General features: G+C 39.1%; 2 protein-coding genes across 5 annotated transcripts in view; one reads left to right on the plus strand and one right to left on the minus strand.

The window, feature by feature from the left end:
- The window catches only part of FUBP1 (far upstream element binding protein 1), a 60997-nt gene that overhangs the window by 39743 nt on the left and 3270 nt on the right, over window positions 1–17984 (minus strand). The window lies entirely within an intron of this gene.
- The window catches only part of DNAJB4 (DnaJ heat shock protein family (Hsp40) member B4), a 37501-nt gene continuing 19519 nt past the window's right edge, over window positions 3–17984 (plus strand). The window contains exon 1 of one of the 4 annotated variants that reach the window (XM_050805634.1): window positions 3–118. The gene's annotated coding sequence lies outside the window, so the exon portion shown is untranslated. The other 3 variants (XM_050805646.1, XM_050805641.1, XM_050805655.1) reach the window with 3 other exon arrangements.

Consider the following 17984-nt stretch of genomic DNA (forward strand, 5'->3'; position numbering starts at 1 on the left):
GCTAGTGTGGGGCTAAGGCTGAGAAAGAACGACAGAAACAGAGACGTCGCGAGAATTAGGTTTAAGATTTCGCGAGAATAGGGTTTCTTTTGGCGCCTCCTCTCCGCGCGTTCTTGTGGTGAGGCTGGGTAATTGTTCCTGCAGGGTGGTGGGTGACAGTAGCCAGTTGATAGCGAGTGGGATTGGGTGGTGGGAATCCTGAAGAAAAGGTTGTTTCTTACCGGTCGCTGCCTCAGGGAGGTAGTGCGGTAGAATTTTCCGCCATGGGTCATTCTCGGTGTCTGCGGGGAAGGGCGTGACAGCGACGGGCGTGACGGCGACGCAACAGTGTCTCGAGAGCGCTGCCGCCCGGAGGGCGCCTGGAGAGAAGCGCTTGCGAGACGCCGCGCGGTGATGCTCCCGAAAACGTCTACCCGGCCTAGCGGGAACCCAGCATGATTTTCAGGGTAGTAAAGTGTCCCTGTATTTTACTTCCAGGCTGTCAGATTTCTGAGTTTTATCACGAGGGGGGTGTTGAATTCAGGCTGGAAGCCTGTTAGTTCTCGACCATATTTTAAGTTTTTGTTTAAAATAATGTAGATGAGGCTCTAAAAATATGGCTGCCCTTTTCTTTATCCAAAAACTTGATTGTTCTTAAAGTTCAGTGTTAGCCAAATTTAGTAACCTAGTATTTGTACGTGTCCATGGCCATTTTTGTTAAGGTTGTTTGTTTGTTTGTTTGTTTTGAGACAGAGTCTCGCTCTGTTGCCTCGGCTGGAGTGCAGTGGCGCGGACTCGGCTCACTGCAGCCTCCGCCTCCTGGGTTCAAGCGATTTTCCTACTTAAGCCTCCCGAGTACCTGGGACTACAGGCGCCCGCCACCACGTCCGGCTAAGTTTTTGTATTTTTAGTAGAGACGGGGTTTCACCGTGTTAGGATGGTCTCGATCTCCTGACCCCGTGATCCACCCGCCTCAGCCTCTCAAAGTGCTGGGATTACAGGCGTGAGCCACTGCGCCCGGACTATTAAGGTCTTTTAAGTTAAGAACAGCATTGTTTCTTGGCCAAAATAGATTTTGTAGCTTCTTAGGCGTAGTTTCTCCCACCCCAGCTTGTGGGTATTCAAATGTAAGGTAAACTTCTGAATTGTCATCACAGGACTAGGTATATGTGTGTGTGTGTGTAAATTGGTATTTTATCTTATGTACTTAAGTTACCAAGTAATTTCAGACATTTCTTCAGACTTTCTCCAACATATCGTGGCAGTTTACTGTGATAATAGTAGTAAGTTCCAGGAATCGTTACGATACTTACTAATATCACAGTGACTATTTTTCAAAATTATTTCTATTTAAATAACAAAGAATGAGGTAAAATGAACTTTCTCAACTTTGTGGCGTTTGTGGCATTATTTGGTTAGGTCTAAAAAAAATTCTTTTTCAGCAGCTCTTAAGAGTAATTGTGAGAAATATATGCTGCATTCTTTCTGAAAACCTAAAAGTAATGTGTTTATTTGCTCAAGCACCAAAATAGCAGTTAATATGCTTGTAGATACAGGTGAGCCATCATTTCCCTTTAATCAGCTTTTAATGCAGTCGTATTCATTTATATCTGTGATGATCTCTCTCAGTGTTCATGGCCATTCCTATAAATTTTGGTGGGATTTCCTTCTGAAAAATCAGTGCACGTATGGGACTACAGATCTAATCATAATATATAGAAAAACAGTAAAAGCAGTGTTGGGTGTATAGCTAAGTAGAAATTTTCCAGTTGTATTTTGAGAATGTCTTGATTTTTTCATATTTTATTAATTAGGCAATACAATCAGACCTTTGGATCAATGTAATTTACCACAGTGCTGTAATTTACCCTCAAAACAAATTTATGTATATCGCAATTTATTTTAGTTATCATTGAATATTGAAAAATATGTAAGGACCTCAATTTTTTTTTTTTTTAATGCTCCTTCCGTGGCCCAGGCTGGAGTGCAGTGGCGCAATCTTGGCTCACTGAAACCTCGGCCCCCCCAGGTTCAAGAGATTCTCGCACCTCAGCCTCTGGAGTAGCTGGGATTACAGGTGTGCACCACCATGCCCGACTAATTTTTTTTTGAGACAGAGTCTCGCCCTGTTGCCCAGACTGGAGTGCAGTGGCATGATCTCGGCTCACTGTAACCTCCACCTCCTGGCTTCAAGCAGTTCTTCTGTGTCAGCCTCCCGAGTAGCTGGGATGACAGGCACCCACCACTACGCCCAGCTAATTTTTGTATTTTTAGTAGAGACAGTGTTTCACCGTGGTGGCCAGGCTGGTCTCGAACTCCTGACCTTGTGATCCATCTTCGGCCTCCCAAAGTGCTGGGATTACAGGTATGAGCCACCGCACCCGGCCAGAATGAAATTCTTGATAGGTTAATCTTTTGGAAAAATTAATGCTTGAGATAAAGGTTCTTTGTGAAAACATAAATAAATTCTGCTTTTTAGGACCTCTTCAGTGAAGCTGGGAGGAATATTTGGGGGGTTGCTAAGGTGTCATTCCAAACTTTTTCAGTGTTCTTCAAATCTAATAAAAGAACAAACATCTTTACTGTATTATACAGAAGGCCTTTTTGAATATTAATGGAGTATTTGTTTGGTTACTCCACACATTCATTGCCAGGATCTGTCCTTTGACTATGATCATGGCAGACATAACAGGGCATCATAGGATATATAGAAAATAGATTATTAATTTTTAGAGAGAAATTTAGAGCTCTTCACCTCTTCTTTTAAGACATAACACTCCCAGCTTCCTATTACTTTAATAATGTTAGATTGAAAGTTTGGGACTCCTGAAAGCATCTAAATTAAATAACTGGCCTTATCATCCAGTTCTTAATTGAGTTTAGCTTATTCCATAGCATACATTATAATAATTTATAATAAAGCTGCCATATACAAATATGCACTAATATACTTGTAATTTCCTGTAAATTGATCCTATACTTATTTCCCAGATGTTTCCAAATCTGTGTCTGCACAACTACCTACAAAACTTTGGTTTTGCATGTTGCCTCAAAAACAAAATGTCTAAAATTCACGTAGGTACTGTTCTTATTCTCCCTTTTTTTGTGGTCAAAACATTTATTGTTTCTTTTCTATTGGATCATATATTTAGATAATCAGTTCTTCTATTACATTTATCTTTTTCATTAACCTTTAGCTAAATAAAAAAATCCCGATTAAAAAGTCTTTTTTTATGAAACTTAACCTGACTAACCAATTGCAGTGACCTTTTATTTATTCAGTGGTTACCCACATCGGCTACAGGGAGCTTTTAAAAAATATGAAAGGTGGGCCGGGCGTGGTGCCTCACGCCTGTAATCCTAGCACTTTGGGAAGCCGAGGCGGGTGGATCACCTGAGGTCAGGAGTTCAAGACCAGCCTGGCCAACATGGTAAAACCCCGGCTCTACTAAAAATACATTAGTCGGGCATGGTGGCTGGTGCCTGCAATCCCAGCTACTCGGGAGGCTGAGGCAGGAGAATTGCCTGAACCCGGGAGGCCGAGCTTGTAGTGAGCGGAGATCGCACCACTGCACTCCATCCTAGGTGACAGACCAAGATTCTGTCTCAAAAAAAAGAAAGAAAGAAAGGTTTCTTTCTTAGAAAGACTCCTGCTCCCAGAAACTGATTTAATTGGTCTATATTTGAATCCGTAAAAGCTTCCTGGGTTAATTAATCCTAAAGTGCAGACACATTTGAGAACCGCTGAAATGCACAAGTGTACAAGCTCTGGCTGACTTTTGCTTATTTTTAATGGGTTGCGGTTTGTTTCTAGTTAGGGGTATATAGTCTTGAGATGAATTCGGAGTCTAGAAACATCTTTTTTTAAGCTTTTAAAATAATTAAATGGGAAGTGATTAGACTGAGGTACCTCCAGTGCCCTGTCTTCCTACATAAGCAAACCAAAACCTAACTCAATGTAAACTGTCTTAACCAATCAGAAACTGCCCATTAATCTTTAACTAGAGACTTTTCACTGGATCAGTCCAAATCAGACTATTGCTCCACTTTAATCAAATGTTTTGCCTTGTTTCTGCATTCATCCTATGAAAGTCCTTCCTATCCCTTCAGCCCTAAGCCGTTGAACTACTTTTAATTGGGACATGTCCTATTCACGAATCAATTGAAAGTTTTTCTTTTAACTGGACTAACTCAAACTTTTTGTTAGCTAGACTAAGGCAGAGTTTCTTAACAAAAAGGTCACCAGCATCATCAAGAGTGCTTTTCAGAAATGCAGATACCTTAGCCCTACCTGGACCTACTGAATCATGTTTTGGAGAATCTATATTTCTTTCTTTTTTTTTTTTAGAAAGTAAGCATCATAGTCGATTCTACTCATCAAGATTTGAAAACTACCCTTTTACACAAAACATATTTAATATTTGAGGAATTAAAGTGAATTAAATTTTGTTTCCCTGGCTAGATTGTAGTAAATGTTATGAATACAGAAATTTTGTCCTCTCCCTTTTCCCCTCTGTGTAAAAGAGGGCTGGTCAAGGACCGGGTCTTATTCTTTGGTTTGCCCAGTATACTTTTATGTTGGTAAAAGTTAAATAAATATCAAGTTGAATTACTTATTCCACTTAACATTTTCCTATAAAGCTACATATGATTATGAATGTGGAGGGCCTTTAAGGCCAGATGGCACTGAAGGGTAGCTTCACACAAACTTTTCTTAGAATATCAGTCTTAGAAAGACCTTGAAGGTAATCTCGCCCATTTGTTTCATTTCATGTTAGAGGAAACTAACACAGATTGCTGAGTGCCTTCTACAAAGTGCCAAGATTAATTGCAGAGCCAAGACTAGATTCCTAATCCAGTGCTCTTTTATTTTGTGAAATATCTTCTATATGAAGCATCGGTGTTTGGGTTGGAGGTTTTCTGCTTCTTAGGTACAAGAGGAAGAAGAATCTGTACAGAACCAAAAACGTCTTAATTTTTATAATCAGGATGTCTACCTTTACTGACAGCGTTTCCTTCTGAAAATAGGTTATTGAAAGATAAGGATCTTTGCCAGTGAAATCCTTAACTGGAAGTGGGTGGGTTCGAGATACAAGACTCATTTGGTATAACAATTTTGTTGTTTTTTAGTGGAACTTTGCTTCTCTGTTCTGACATTTCCATGTCTCTATTTATAGCAGTGATCTCTTTGGAATTTGCCTTCTGATTCCATTTGTTCTTTTATGTTGCTTCATATTAACTGATATTTTCACTTCATTTAAAAAAAATTTGAAGGGACGTGTACTTAAGAAAAAGGAATTAATTTTTTTTAGAAGAAACATCTGGAGGTACTGTTTTTCTGTGATTTATCATAATCATTGTATGCCAGGTTATCTAATTGTAGCAATAATACAAATACTAATTTTTCAAGCAAGAATGGTAATTTTAAAAAATTTAAGTGCTTGTTAAGCTTTAAACTCCTTTTATCCAGGACAGATATTACCTTTAGATTCTTAGCAGCCTTGCTCCTTAACTATGCACTTTGATATAAATGAAGATTGAGAGGTTTTACTTAGAGCCTTTAAGTGGTAGTAAACTATCAAGGGCAGGAGCTATCTTATTTACCTTTGAGATGAAAATAATGCCTGGCATCTAGTAAGTCCTAATTAATCTATTCATTTATTCAATTCAACAAGAATTCTGGGCATTGTTCTAAGTGCTAGAGCTACAGTAGTAAACAAAATAGACATATATCTCACCGTCTTGTCTTGAGCATGCTAGTGAGTGAAGGTGGAATGAAACCATGGATCACTTTGCAGAGACTCCCTATTGTTTTCAGACAATTGTTTGTATTAGTCTCACCAATAATAGCCTGTAGCTTATTAAGCAATGGTTTGAAGAGTCAGAATGGGAGAAGCTGATCAGATGGATTATTCATTCATCAAATATTTAATTTCCTAGTGTGTGTTAAATTATTTGAAACAAGCTCATGAATGTGAGCCATTGTCATCCTTATTGTCAGCCTGATTCTTTTGCTCTGTTTATATCTTGGGGTAAAGACTTCAAGCCTTTGGCCAGGTTACAGCTCGGGAACTTCATCTCAGATCACATACCACTGAATCCCAAGTGCATAAAATAATGTGTGCTATGTAGTAAATATTACTGCATTAATCCTTAACTACTCAGAATGCGATTTCCTCACTACTTATGGCCACAGCCTGCATCTAGTCTTCATCCAGACAACTCAAACAATAAAAATCTTCAAGTCTGATATTCTGCTCAAGATGACCTCGTCAGTTTGTTTCCTAATGTACTTCTTCCATTCCTCTAGTCTTTTGACACTTCTCTTTTCTTTCCATCTCTTACTTGCTAGCTTTCCTTCTTTGCCAGTCACTTCAGTAATTCTCAACTCCCACTCCCCTTTGCCTTTTAGTAGTGTCCATTCTTTAAATCAACAACTCTTAATCAGTTCAAATAGACTTTGGAGTCAGATGAACTTCAAATCACCATTTGCTACTTCCGTGATCTTGCTAAATTCTTTAACCTTTTTTGAGTTTGTTTACTCTTTGGCACCCTAAGCATTGTTTTGAAAATTAAATGAGATTATTGTATCCAGATACTTTTGACCACAAGTAATGAAAACCCTTTTTAAGTGGCTTAAATAATAACAAAAAATCCAGGGGTAGAGTGGCTCTAAGGCTGGTTGATTAGCAGCTTAACAATTGATGAGGTACCCATGTTTTTTTCATCTTTGCCCTCTACCATCCTCAGCTTCTTGACTTAACTTCCCTGATGATTGCATAATGGTTGCCACAGTTCCAGGTATCATGCAGTCATGATTGTTAAATGGAAGGGGAAAGTTTCTGCTACCAACCTTACCCTCCACCCCTGCCCACAACTGCCAATCTTATAGCCTTGTCTTGACCAGAGCTGAGTCACAGGCTTAGTCTATATAAAGTGTCATACTGGCTTAGAATAATTAGGATCATCTCAGGGGTGAGGGAGAGGCCCCACTTTCCTAGTAATAGTTATTACTACTGCATTTGTGAATGCTAGGACTCAATCCTTGTGCCCTTTTACCCTATCATTGATTCTAGTAATTTCCTCTAGACTCATGGTTTTAAATATCACCTACACTCTTCCCAAATTTTTGTCTTTTGTCTGGACTGCTGTGAATGCCAGACTCACATATCCAACTGCGTACTGGAATTTCCATGCATCTTATTTGTTTATTATTTTCTTAAGAGACAGGATCTCTGTCCCTCAAACTGAAGTGCAGTGGTGCAATTATAGCTCACCGCAGCCTTGAGCTCCTGGGCTCAAGTGATCCCCCTGCCTCAGCCTCCTGAGTAGTAGGACTACAGGCATGCATCAGCATACCTGGCTAATTTTTAAATTTTTTGTAGAGATGGGGTCTCACTATGTTGCCTAGACTGGTCTCAAACTCCTGGCCTCAAGCAATCCTCCTGCCTTGGCCTCCCAAAGTGCTGAGATTACCAGTTTGAGCCACTGCGCCTGGCCCCATGCATCTTTATTTTATATGTCCAATATTGAACTCCCCAGTTTCTCCCTTCTCCCCTCTCTATTTTAGTAAGTAGCAAGTCTGTTCTCTGTTTGCTGAAGTTGAAAAACTTTGGTGTCATTATTGGTTTTTCCTCACATCCCCTGTCTGATTCACCAGGAAATCTGTTGGCTCTACCTTTAAAATATATCCAGAAGTTCACCACTTCTCATCACCTCCACTGCTACATCGTGGGCCAAACCACCTGAATGTGTGTGTGTGTGTGTGTGTGTATATATATACAAATAATTTTTTTTCCAGAGACAGTGTCTCACTTTGTCACTCAGGCTTGAGTGCAGTGGTATAATCAGAACTCACTGTAACCTCAAACTCCTGTGCTCAAGCAATCCTGCCTTGGCCTTCTGAGTAGCTAGAGTTACAGGCACGTGCCCACCATATCTGGCTGACATTTTTTATCTTTTGTAGAGGTGGAGTATCGTTATATTGCCCAGGCTAGTCTGAAACTCCTGGCCTCAAGCTATCTTCCTGCCTCAGCATCCCAAAGTGCTGAGATTACAGGTCTGAGCCACTGTGCCCATCAGTTCTTATTGGTCTTCCACCCTTGCCCACCATCTTTCCCACGCTCTTAAGAATCAAAGTGACCTATCAGTCTGCATAAAACTCTCCAATGGCATTGTATCTTCCCTCAGAATGTAAGTCAAAGTCCTTAGTGGCCTACAAGGCTCTGTATTGCAACTGTTATTTCTCTGATCATCTTTCAACCCCTTCACCATCTCTATCATTCTGACTCAGCCACCTTGCAGTTCCTCAAAGATGCCTTGCATTCCTTCACTTCTAGGCTTTGGTGTTTGATATTTCCCTCTATCCGATAAGTTCTAGCATAACGGATGCATAGCTTTCCTCCTTTCCTTTCAGATAGTGGTGCGAATATCATTTAATCTGAAATCATTTCTGGCCCCCCATCTAAATTTTTAATACCCTTATTTACATTTTCTGCTTTATTTTTCTTATCTTCTACCACTATCTAACACAACTCACAGTATTTAAAAATTTTTATCTCTCCCCCCACTAGAATGTACAGAGAATGAGGCAGGGATTTTTGTTCATACTGTATCCCTAGCACCTAGAAAGGTGCCTTGGCATATGAAAGGTCCGTAATAAAAATTTGTAAATAAATGAATGTTCATTTATGATGGTTTCTGGTTTCAGCTGGGTCCTTAGTGGGATTTAGTAATTGTTTGTTTCTGATCAGCTGCTTCCCTATTTTCCATAACTGACATACTGAAATACCACCATTCTTATCAAACACCCTACTTTACTCTGAATCCTTAGCAGTGGATGTCCCCTGATCCCAACAGAGTATTGATACTGTATATGAATTTCTTTGTCTTCCTAGTCCTTTTACTTTCAAATTTATAAATTGTCGTCTATTTCCTTTTGATCTCAGAGCCCACCTCTAATTTTATTCAAGTCTCATCTACTGGTACTCTTGGTATCAGATCACATCAAATCTTATCTTTGAGATGTCATTTAAGCAATTCTTTTATTAGATGTCTTATATGTTTTTAAATATCCTCCTCTATATTGTTTTCTTCTCTGGACTATCTTAAAACCTCCCTTATCCTTTCTTTGTTACACCACTATGTCCGTTACTTCAGACAGCTTTTTAGAAATATTTAAATTTACTATTTCATTTTCATTTCCCTCTTAATGGTCAATTTACTGCATTCTGGCTTCTACTTTTATTGGTCACAATTCTGTCTACCTCATAGAATTCTGAGAGACAATGAGGATACATGTGTTTTTAGAATAATGCTTGCACATTGTTAATTTTTTTTTGAGTGCTTACCAGGGTTAACTATTACTACTGAAACCAAAATTGTTCTCACTCTTACAGATACTTTTCTATCATCTTTCTTTACTTTTCTGTATCCTTCATGAAATAGTTTCTATCTTTTGGTTTTTGGACACTAGTGGTGTTAGGATGCCTTCAGCTTTAAGTAAGAGAATCGCTTAAGTCCAATGATAGGTAGTTCCAAGATTGATTTAGAGATGCAACACTATCATTGTGCTGGTTTTTGGAGAGTCAAAAGTTAAATAAAATTTACCTTATATTGTCTTACATTTTAATGAGGTAGTTAGCCAGAGAAATAAGTAACTAGGAATGCAGTCTTAGGCAGCAAAACTTATCAACTATTGAAGTAGCGTAGATGAAGGGGTTATTAATAAGGTTACAGGAATGTTCACAGTAGAGCTTGTCTTTCCACTTCAAAAGTACTCTTCTTATATTCTAGACTTTCATTAGTAGCACAACTGTGCACACCTTTGTCAATCCAGAAATGGGCAGTCTGAAATCCTTCCTCTTCCCTATATCCAGCTGATGGGCAAATTATACAGATGCTATTTCTTACTACTTAATCCTACCTGTTGGTCTGTTTATATCATAGTCATCCTACTTTAGGTTTTTGTTATTACTCATCTCTTTGTGATTCATTCATTCAGTAAAAGTTTATTGAACAGCAATGTATTGTAAACACCTTGTTCTAGAAATAAAATAAAACAAGACCCCACTGGTTACAATCCAGTGGAAGGGCATTAAACACACAGATGGTTATGTAAGGTGATGTGTAATACAGTGGAGATATGGGGGGAACTGTAGGAGCTCAAGTTCCGGGGAATCTAACCCAAATTTGGGCTTCACAGAAGCCCAACTACAGGGTGAGTCTCAAAGCAGGAGTAAGCTAGGTGAAGGGCTCCTGGAGTAGGGAAGAGGGAAATATACCTACACACATAACCTACTTGCTTTATATATAACAAATAATCACTTCAAAGGTATTAACTTTGGTGCCTGTGTACTTGTTAATGTTACTGTTCAAAAACAATTTTTTTTAACTGATTATGGTTAATGCAGAAAATTCTCAGTAATATTATTATACAGTTGTTTCTCATTATTTGTCAATTCTGTGTTTATGAATTTGCCTACTCACCTAAATGTATTTGTAACCCCAAAATGAATACTCAAAATGCTTTCAAGGTCATTTTTAGACATATGCATGTTCAGAGTGGCAAAAAATTTAAGAACTAGCTGAGCTTTGCACAGAGGCTCACATCTGTAATCCCACCACCTTGGGAGGCTGAGGCAGAAGGATTGCTTGAGGCCAGGAGTTCAAGACCAGCCTGGGCAACATAGTGCGACCCCTCCCACCATCTCTGCACAGAAAAAATGAACTAGCTGAGGTTGAACAAGTCAGTGCTCTGCCCTCATGTTTCAGCTCTCATACTTCTAAACCTCCTCTTCATGGTCCATTTAGTGCCACATTTTTGTATTTTTGTGCTATTTTTTTTTTATTGGTGACTTTACTATTTAAAATGGCCTCTAAGCATAGTGCTAAAGTGCTGTCTAGTGTTGCTGAGCACAAGAAGGCTGTGATGTGCCTTACAGAGAAAATTCGTGTTAGGTAAGCTTTATCAGGCATGAGTCATAGTTCTGTTGGCTATGAGTTCAATGTCAGTGAATCAACAATATATATTATTAAGGTGTCTTTAACAGAAATACACATAGAAGAGGTTATGTATTGATCAGTGATGAAATGTGACCAGAGCCTGGCAGGAACCTAACCTGTATTTCCCTTAGGGACGATGATTCAGTATTCTCTAATTTAGCATTTGGGATGACTTTATAGAACATAACCATGGCAAATGTTTTATAGAACATAACTATGGATTTTATAGAACATAACCATGGCAAATGTTTTATAGAACATAACTATGGGTTTTATAGAACATAACAAATAAGAATCAACTACTTCAGGGTAAATTTTGTTTTTGGGAAATAACCAAAATCATTTATGACTAGAAACGATGAATTAGATGGGAATGGTCAAGGGGAACAATACAGAGGTATGATTATTAAAACAGTCTTTCTCTGCCTTTTAAAACATATGCCACCCTTTTTGATAAGCATTTCACCTCACACTTTAAATATTCTAATATATTCCCTTTAGCATTTATGTCCAGGTTGAGAATCAGCATGTAAGTTTCATTTTACCGTCGGACAAGCAAAAGCATGTTGACCTTTATTATTTTTTTTTGAGACAGAGTCTCTGTTGCCCAGGCTGGAGTGCAATGGTGCAATCTCAGCTCACTACAACCTCTGTCTCCCAGGTGCAGGCGATTATCCTGCCTCAGCCTCCTGAGTAGCTGGAATTACAGGCATGTGCTACCACACCTGGCTAATTTTTGTATTTTTAGTAGAGACAGGGTTTCACCACGTTGGCCAGGCTGGTCTCAAACTCCTGACCTCAGGTCATCTGTCCGCCTCAGCCTCCCGAAGTGCTAGGATTGCAGGCTTGAGCCACTGCGCCTGGCGTATTTCTGAGTGTTTATTGTAAAAACTATAGTTTTTAAAGTTTGCTAGATGCAATAAAATTTTATCATGTTTAGTGCTTTATTTAGACTTTCCTCTCCCTCCAGTGAAGAATAATTTGTATAAAGCAGAAGTTGGCAAACATTTCCTGGTAAGGGCCAGACGGTAACTATTTTAGGCCTTGTGGGCCATACAGTCTCTACTGCAACTACTCAGCTCTACCACTGTCTGGCAAAAGCAACAATAGACAGTACGTATTACTTTATGTAGTTACAGTATAAACTCCTTTTTCTTTTTTTTCTTTTTTGAGACGGAGTCTCACTCTGTTACCCAGGCTGGAGTGCAGGGGAACGATCTTGGCTCACTGCAACCTCCACCTCCTGGGTTTAAGCAATTCTCCTGCCTCAGCCTCCCAAGTAGCTGGGACTACAAGTGTGTGCCACCACATCTGGCTAATTTTTTTGTATTTTTAGTAGAGATGGGGTTTCACCATGCTGGCCAGGCTGGTCTTGAACTCCTGACTTCAATTGATCCACCCTCCTTGGGCTTCTAAGGTGCTGGGATACAGGCTTGAGCCACTGTGCCTGGCCTAGTTATAGTATAAACTCCTTAACGGTAGGGACTATGTATTATACTGTTGTATCCTTCATGTTACATGTAATAGTATAGCACAGCGGGGTCTCAGTAATGGTTGGCTTGGTATGCTGATTTGACCTAGATAATAAAAAGGTTATATTTTTGAAATGTTAATAACTTGAACATTAAAACCCATCCATTTACAGTTAAATTATTTTAGAGATCCTATTTTTTTTCTCTTACTATAAATATCCTTCTTTAGACAGTTACAATAGTTCAAGCTCATGCATTTGGGATTAGGTAATCAATGGCCGAATTTTATGGTGGTTGGCAAATGCTATAGGACATGTTGGCTTATTTATATAAATGTTCTAATACTTGTATTTGTTAGCCATTATTAAAGTCTTTGAATCATAGTTAAGTCTCCATGGTAGCAGTGGTTTGATGATTATGTCTTAATGGATGCAATATACTATAAAGATAATTCATAGTTAAAGTCTGGTACTGATTTAAATTAAATCATTTGAGAGGCCAGGCACAATGGCTCATACCTGTAATCCTAGCACTTTGGAAGGCTGAGGTGGGAAGATAGCTTCAGCCCAGGAGTTCAAGACTAGCCTGAGCAAAATAGGGAGACCCTGTATCTACAAAAGAAAAAAAAAAAAAAAAAAAGCTAGCCATGGTGGCACATGCCTGTAGTCCCAGCTATTTGGAAGGCTGAGTTGGGAGGATTGCTTGAGCCCCAGAGGCTGAAACTCCAGTGAACCATAATCAAACCACTGCACTCTAGCCTGGGTGACAGAGCAAGACTGTCTCAAAAAAAAAAAAAAGAAAAGAAAAAAATTATTTGAGAATTGTAAACAATTAGCTGAACAAACTTGCTAAATAATCTGTTGCAGTCTTGACTAAGAGCCTAATAGTTCAGTGAAACAGCTGCATATCCTCCTGCCTTATCTCTTGGGCTACAGACATTTTTTTTTCTCTGTACTCCTTAAACTCTCTCTCTCTCTCTTTTTTTTTTTAAACTACTCTCCTTTTTCTCATGAGCCAGTTAGGGTAACATCTCAGGCCACATATAAGAAAAGAGTATGAGAAGAGACATTTTAGAAAACATAAAAGTGAAAATCACATAGATTCCTCATTTCCTAGTGTCGCTTTTACAGTTAAACATTGTGAAAGTATATGTCAACTAAGTATGTGTAAATCCATTCCTACTACTTTAAGTGTAAAGTATTATTTTGGAAAAAATGCTCACATCTTTTATATAGATGAACGATGTAATACTATTTTATAAGTAAAAATGAACATCTTTTTAGAGTTCACCTGTTAAGACTTTATTTACCCTAAGTGTGCATGTGAGAGGTATGTATGTATATGTGGTATACTTGGGCTGAGGTTCACAGGCTGAGGTTTCTGAAAAACTGGATTATAACACTACTGACTAGAAGGAACCGCTAGATCTGCACTGTCCAACACAGTAGCCACTAGCCACATGAGGCTGTTAAGCTACTGAAATGTACCTATCTGAATTGAGGTCAAAGTGTAAAATATGTACTGTATTTCAAATATTTAGTACAAAAAATAAAGAATGTAAAGTATTTCATTGATAATTTGTATTTTGATTAAATGCTGCAATTATAATATTTTGGATTTACTAGGTTAAATAAAATACATTATTAAAATTAATTTCACGTTTCTTTTTACTTTTAAAATATAGTTTCTAGAAATGTGGCTTGCGTTTGTAGCTTGCTTTATATTTCTGTTGGACAGCACTGGTCTAAATAGTGTGATCTTTCAACACAGGAAAAGTGTTATAATGAAATATTAGTTTATAAAGACCCATTTGAAATGATCTAGAAACTCTGTAGCTCTTTTTTAACTTTTTGGCTAATACGGTGTTTTTGGTTTTGTTTTTTCGTTTTGAGACAGTCTTGCTCTGTTGCCCAGACTTGAAGTGCAGTGACGTCGTGATCATGGCTCATTGCAGCCTCAACTCCCTGGGCTCAAGTGATCCTCCTGCCTCAGCTGCCCAAGTAGCTAGGACTATAGGTGCATGCCACCACACCTGGCTAATTTGTTTTATTTTTTGTAGATACGAGGTCTCACTATGTCGCTCAGCTGGTCTTGAACTACTAGACTCAAGTGATCCTTTTGCCTTGGCCTCCTAAAGTACTGGGATTATAGGTGTGAGCTATCATCCTGGGCCTAACTCAGTGTTTAAAATCAGTGTAAAGAACACTTCATTTTAAATTAGCCAGGTGTTGTGGTGCATGCCTGTAGTCCCCGCTACTTGGGAGGCTGAAATAGGAGAATCACTTGAACTCGGGAGGTGGAGGTTACAGTGAGCCCAGACTGTGCCATTGCACTCCAGCCTGGGCAACAGAGAGAGTCTGTCTCAAAAAACAAAATAAAACAAAAACAAACTCTTTATTTTAAATTATTTCAGAATGCCAGAAAAGTATATTAGCTCACTGTACATTCACTAGTCATTAGCAAGCTTTTAAGGACTTCTTGTAAAAGAGGGTAAGAAAGAAGGGCTAGTTGTTGCTTGAATATTTTATTCATCCCAGTTAGAATAAGTTAGTTCTATATGCCCCCCAAAAGGAAAGTATATGTGTGTGTATATATATATATATATTTTTTTGGATACAGGGTCTTACTCTGTCACTCAGGTTTGAATACAGTGGCATGATCATGGCCCATATGCAGCCTTGACCTCCTGGACTCAAGCCATCCTCCTGCCTCAGCAGCCTCCTGAGTACCTGGGACTACAGGCACACGCCACCATGCCTGGCTAATTTGTAAATTTTTTTTGTAGGGATGGAGTTCTCACTTTGTTGCCCAGGCTAGTCTCAAACTCCTGGGCCCAAGTGATCCTCTCACCTCGTGCTTCTAAAGTACTGGGATTACAGGTGTGAGCTACTGCACCTGGCTGATTTATTTTTTTAAGTATAAAATATGTCTGATCCCTAGGTGTCTCCAAATCTAGTAATTTTTATACATTTAAAGCAAGTTTATTTTCTTATTTTTTGAAAGGCGTATACTTTTTAATTATTTAAACTTAGTTTAAAATATTGTTTTAAAGACCACTAGACAAAAAATTTAAATGTGTATATTATAGTGCTTCGTTCAGGGAAAGTATTATAAAACCAAGCCATGACACAGTGTCAAAATTTGAAAACCTGGGGAATTAGTAACATTACTATGGTGATAAAATGGAAATTTTGATGATACAGACAATAGTCCACAGAGAATTATGACTAAAATTTTTTTTTCCTACTAACCATTTCAAGTTAGTTTGCCATCTTATGTTGGTGCTCTTGGAGGCTTACAAATTATTATTATTTGAGCCAGAATCTCTGTCTGTCACCCGGGTGGACTGCGATCGCGGCTCACTGCAATCTTAATCTCCTGGGCTCAAGTGATCCTCCTGCCTCAGCCTCTAGAGTAGCTAGAACCACAGGTGTGAGCCACAGCACCTGGCCAGGAAGCTTACAAATTATTAATGAAACTTTGTTAAGAACCCTTTACCTTACTGACAACCAGAGAAGTAATTTCATTGGTTTGGAAATAAATGGACACTTAAGAAATGAAGCAACCTCTTCAAGTAATTTTTTTTCAAAGACCAAACTATTGAATTAGTGCTTTTTGAAGAGCATGAAAGAGCAGTCATCAAGTGTGACATTAAAAACTTTCAGCTGGGTGCAGTTGCTCATGCCTGTAATCCCAACACTGGGAGGTTGAGACAGGAGGATTGCTTAAGCCCAGGAGTTCGAGACCAGCCTGGGAAACATAGTGAGAACCTGTCTTTACAAAATATGTATGTATATATATTAGCCAGACGTAGTGGTGACGTTAGCCTGTAATCCCAGTTACTTGGGAGGCTGAGCCCAGGAGATCATGCCTGCAGTGATCTGTGACAATGCCACTGCTCTCCAGCCTGGGTGACAGTAAAACCCTGTCCCAATAAAAAATAAAAACTTTGAACAATCTGACCATAACTTATTTTCTGCCAGCTTCCTAGGGCAAGCCTTCCTAACTTGCATGCATTAATCTCAACCAGTATTTTTGCTGTATCAAATACATTTTATGCTCTTTTGCTTCTTGACTTTGTGTTCCTGATCCAAATTGCAAATTCTCCCTTTCTCTTTCAAAATCTATCAGTCTTTAATGACTTTGCTCACATTTTTCTGTTCTGAAGTCTTTCTTATCCCCACCACTCCAGCCCAAGTTGAGGATAATAATTAACTTTTTTTTTTCTTCTTTTTGAGACAGTCTCCCTCTGTCACCCAGTTTGGAGTATAGTGGCGTGATCTTGGCCCACTGCAACCTCCACCTCCCAGGCCCAAATGATCCTTTCACCTCAGCCTCCTGAGTAGCTGGGGATCACAGGTGCGCACCACCATGCCCAGCTAATTTTTGTATTTTCTGTAGAGATGGGGTTTTGCCATGGTGGCCAGGCTGGTCTTGAACTCCTGGCCTCAAGTGATTTGCGGTCCTTAGCTTCCCAAAGTACTGGGATTACAGGTGTGAGCCACCGCACCGGCCTCTGTTTTACTATCTTTAAAGCTCTTAAAACGATCTCATTTCATTATTAACTTTTTATTGTTTGTCTTCCCCCTCTAGAATGTGAGTTGAATGAGAGCAAGGATAATGTCTATCTAGTTAACAGCACCTAAAATAGTGTGTGACACAAAATAAGCACTCCATAAGTATTTGCTGAGTGATTGAAATACTTTATTCATAGGAAATGTGCACTATGATAACCAACTTTTAAAACAGTTTGTGTATCCATCAAAACTATAAAATGGACAGTCAGATACTATTGACAAATTCCAAATATGAATCCAAACTACTGCCATTTTCTAAGAAAGGACATTTATAGGTAAGGGGCATGGGGGAGTAGGATTTCTAGAACAATTTAAGCTTAAATGGATAGGATTTAATGTCTTAAAGACACTTGCCTTAAGTTTACATCTTTCAGCTTGTAAAATAGATAAGGTAATAAGTGAATCTCTTTAAAATTTCTCAGCTGAGCGCGGTGGCTCACGCCTGTAATCTCAGCACTTTGGGAGGCCAAGGTGGGTGGATCGCTTGAGGCCAGGAGTTCTAGACCAGCCTGGTCAACATGGTGAAACCCCATCTGTACTAAAAATAGAAAAATTAGCCAGGCACAGTGGCGCATGCCTGTGGTCCCAGCTACTCTGGGGGCTGAGGTGGGCAAATCACTTGAGCTCAGGAGGTCGAGGCTGCAGTGAGCTGAGATCGTGCCACTGCACCTCAGCCTGGGCGACAGAGTGAGACCCTGTCTCTAAATAAATAAATAAGTAGATTTTATGGGTCTGTATCTTGGCAACACACAATAAATAAATAAAAATTTCCCTATTTTTCCCCTAAAGACAAAGTTGCATTTGCAGCCATCACAAAATTGATAGGTATTTTAACTATTATGCTCTGGAACCTTTTCACAGGAATGAGAATTGGGGGTCTGAGTTCCAGACTTACATCAAGCATTTGCTCTACAGCAATCTATGGTAATGATGCCTCTTAGTGCTTACCGGC

This window comes from Macaca thibetana, chromosome 1, assembly GCF_024542745.1.
Source record: "Macaca thibetana thibetana isolate TM-01 chromosome 1, ASM2454274v1, whole genome shotgun sequence".
NCBI lineage: Eukaryota > Metazoa > Chordata > Mammalia > Primates > Cercopithecidae > Macaca > Macaca thibetana.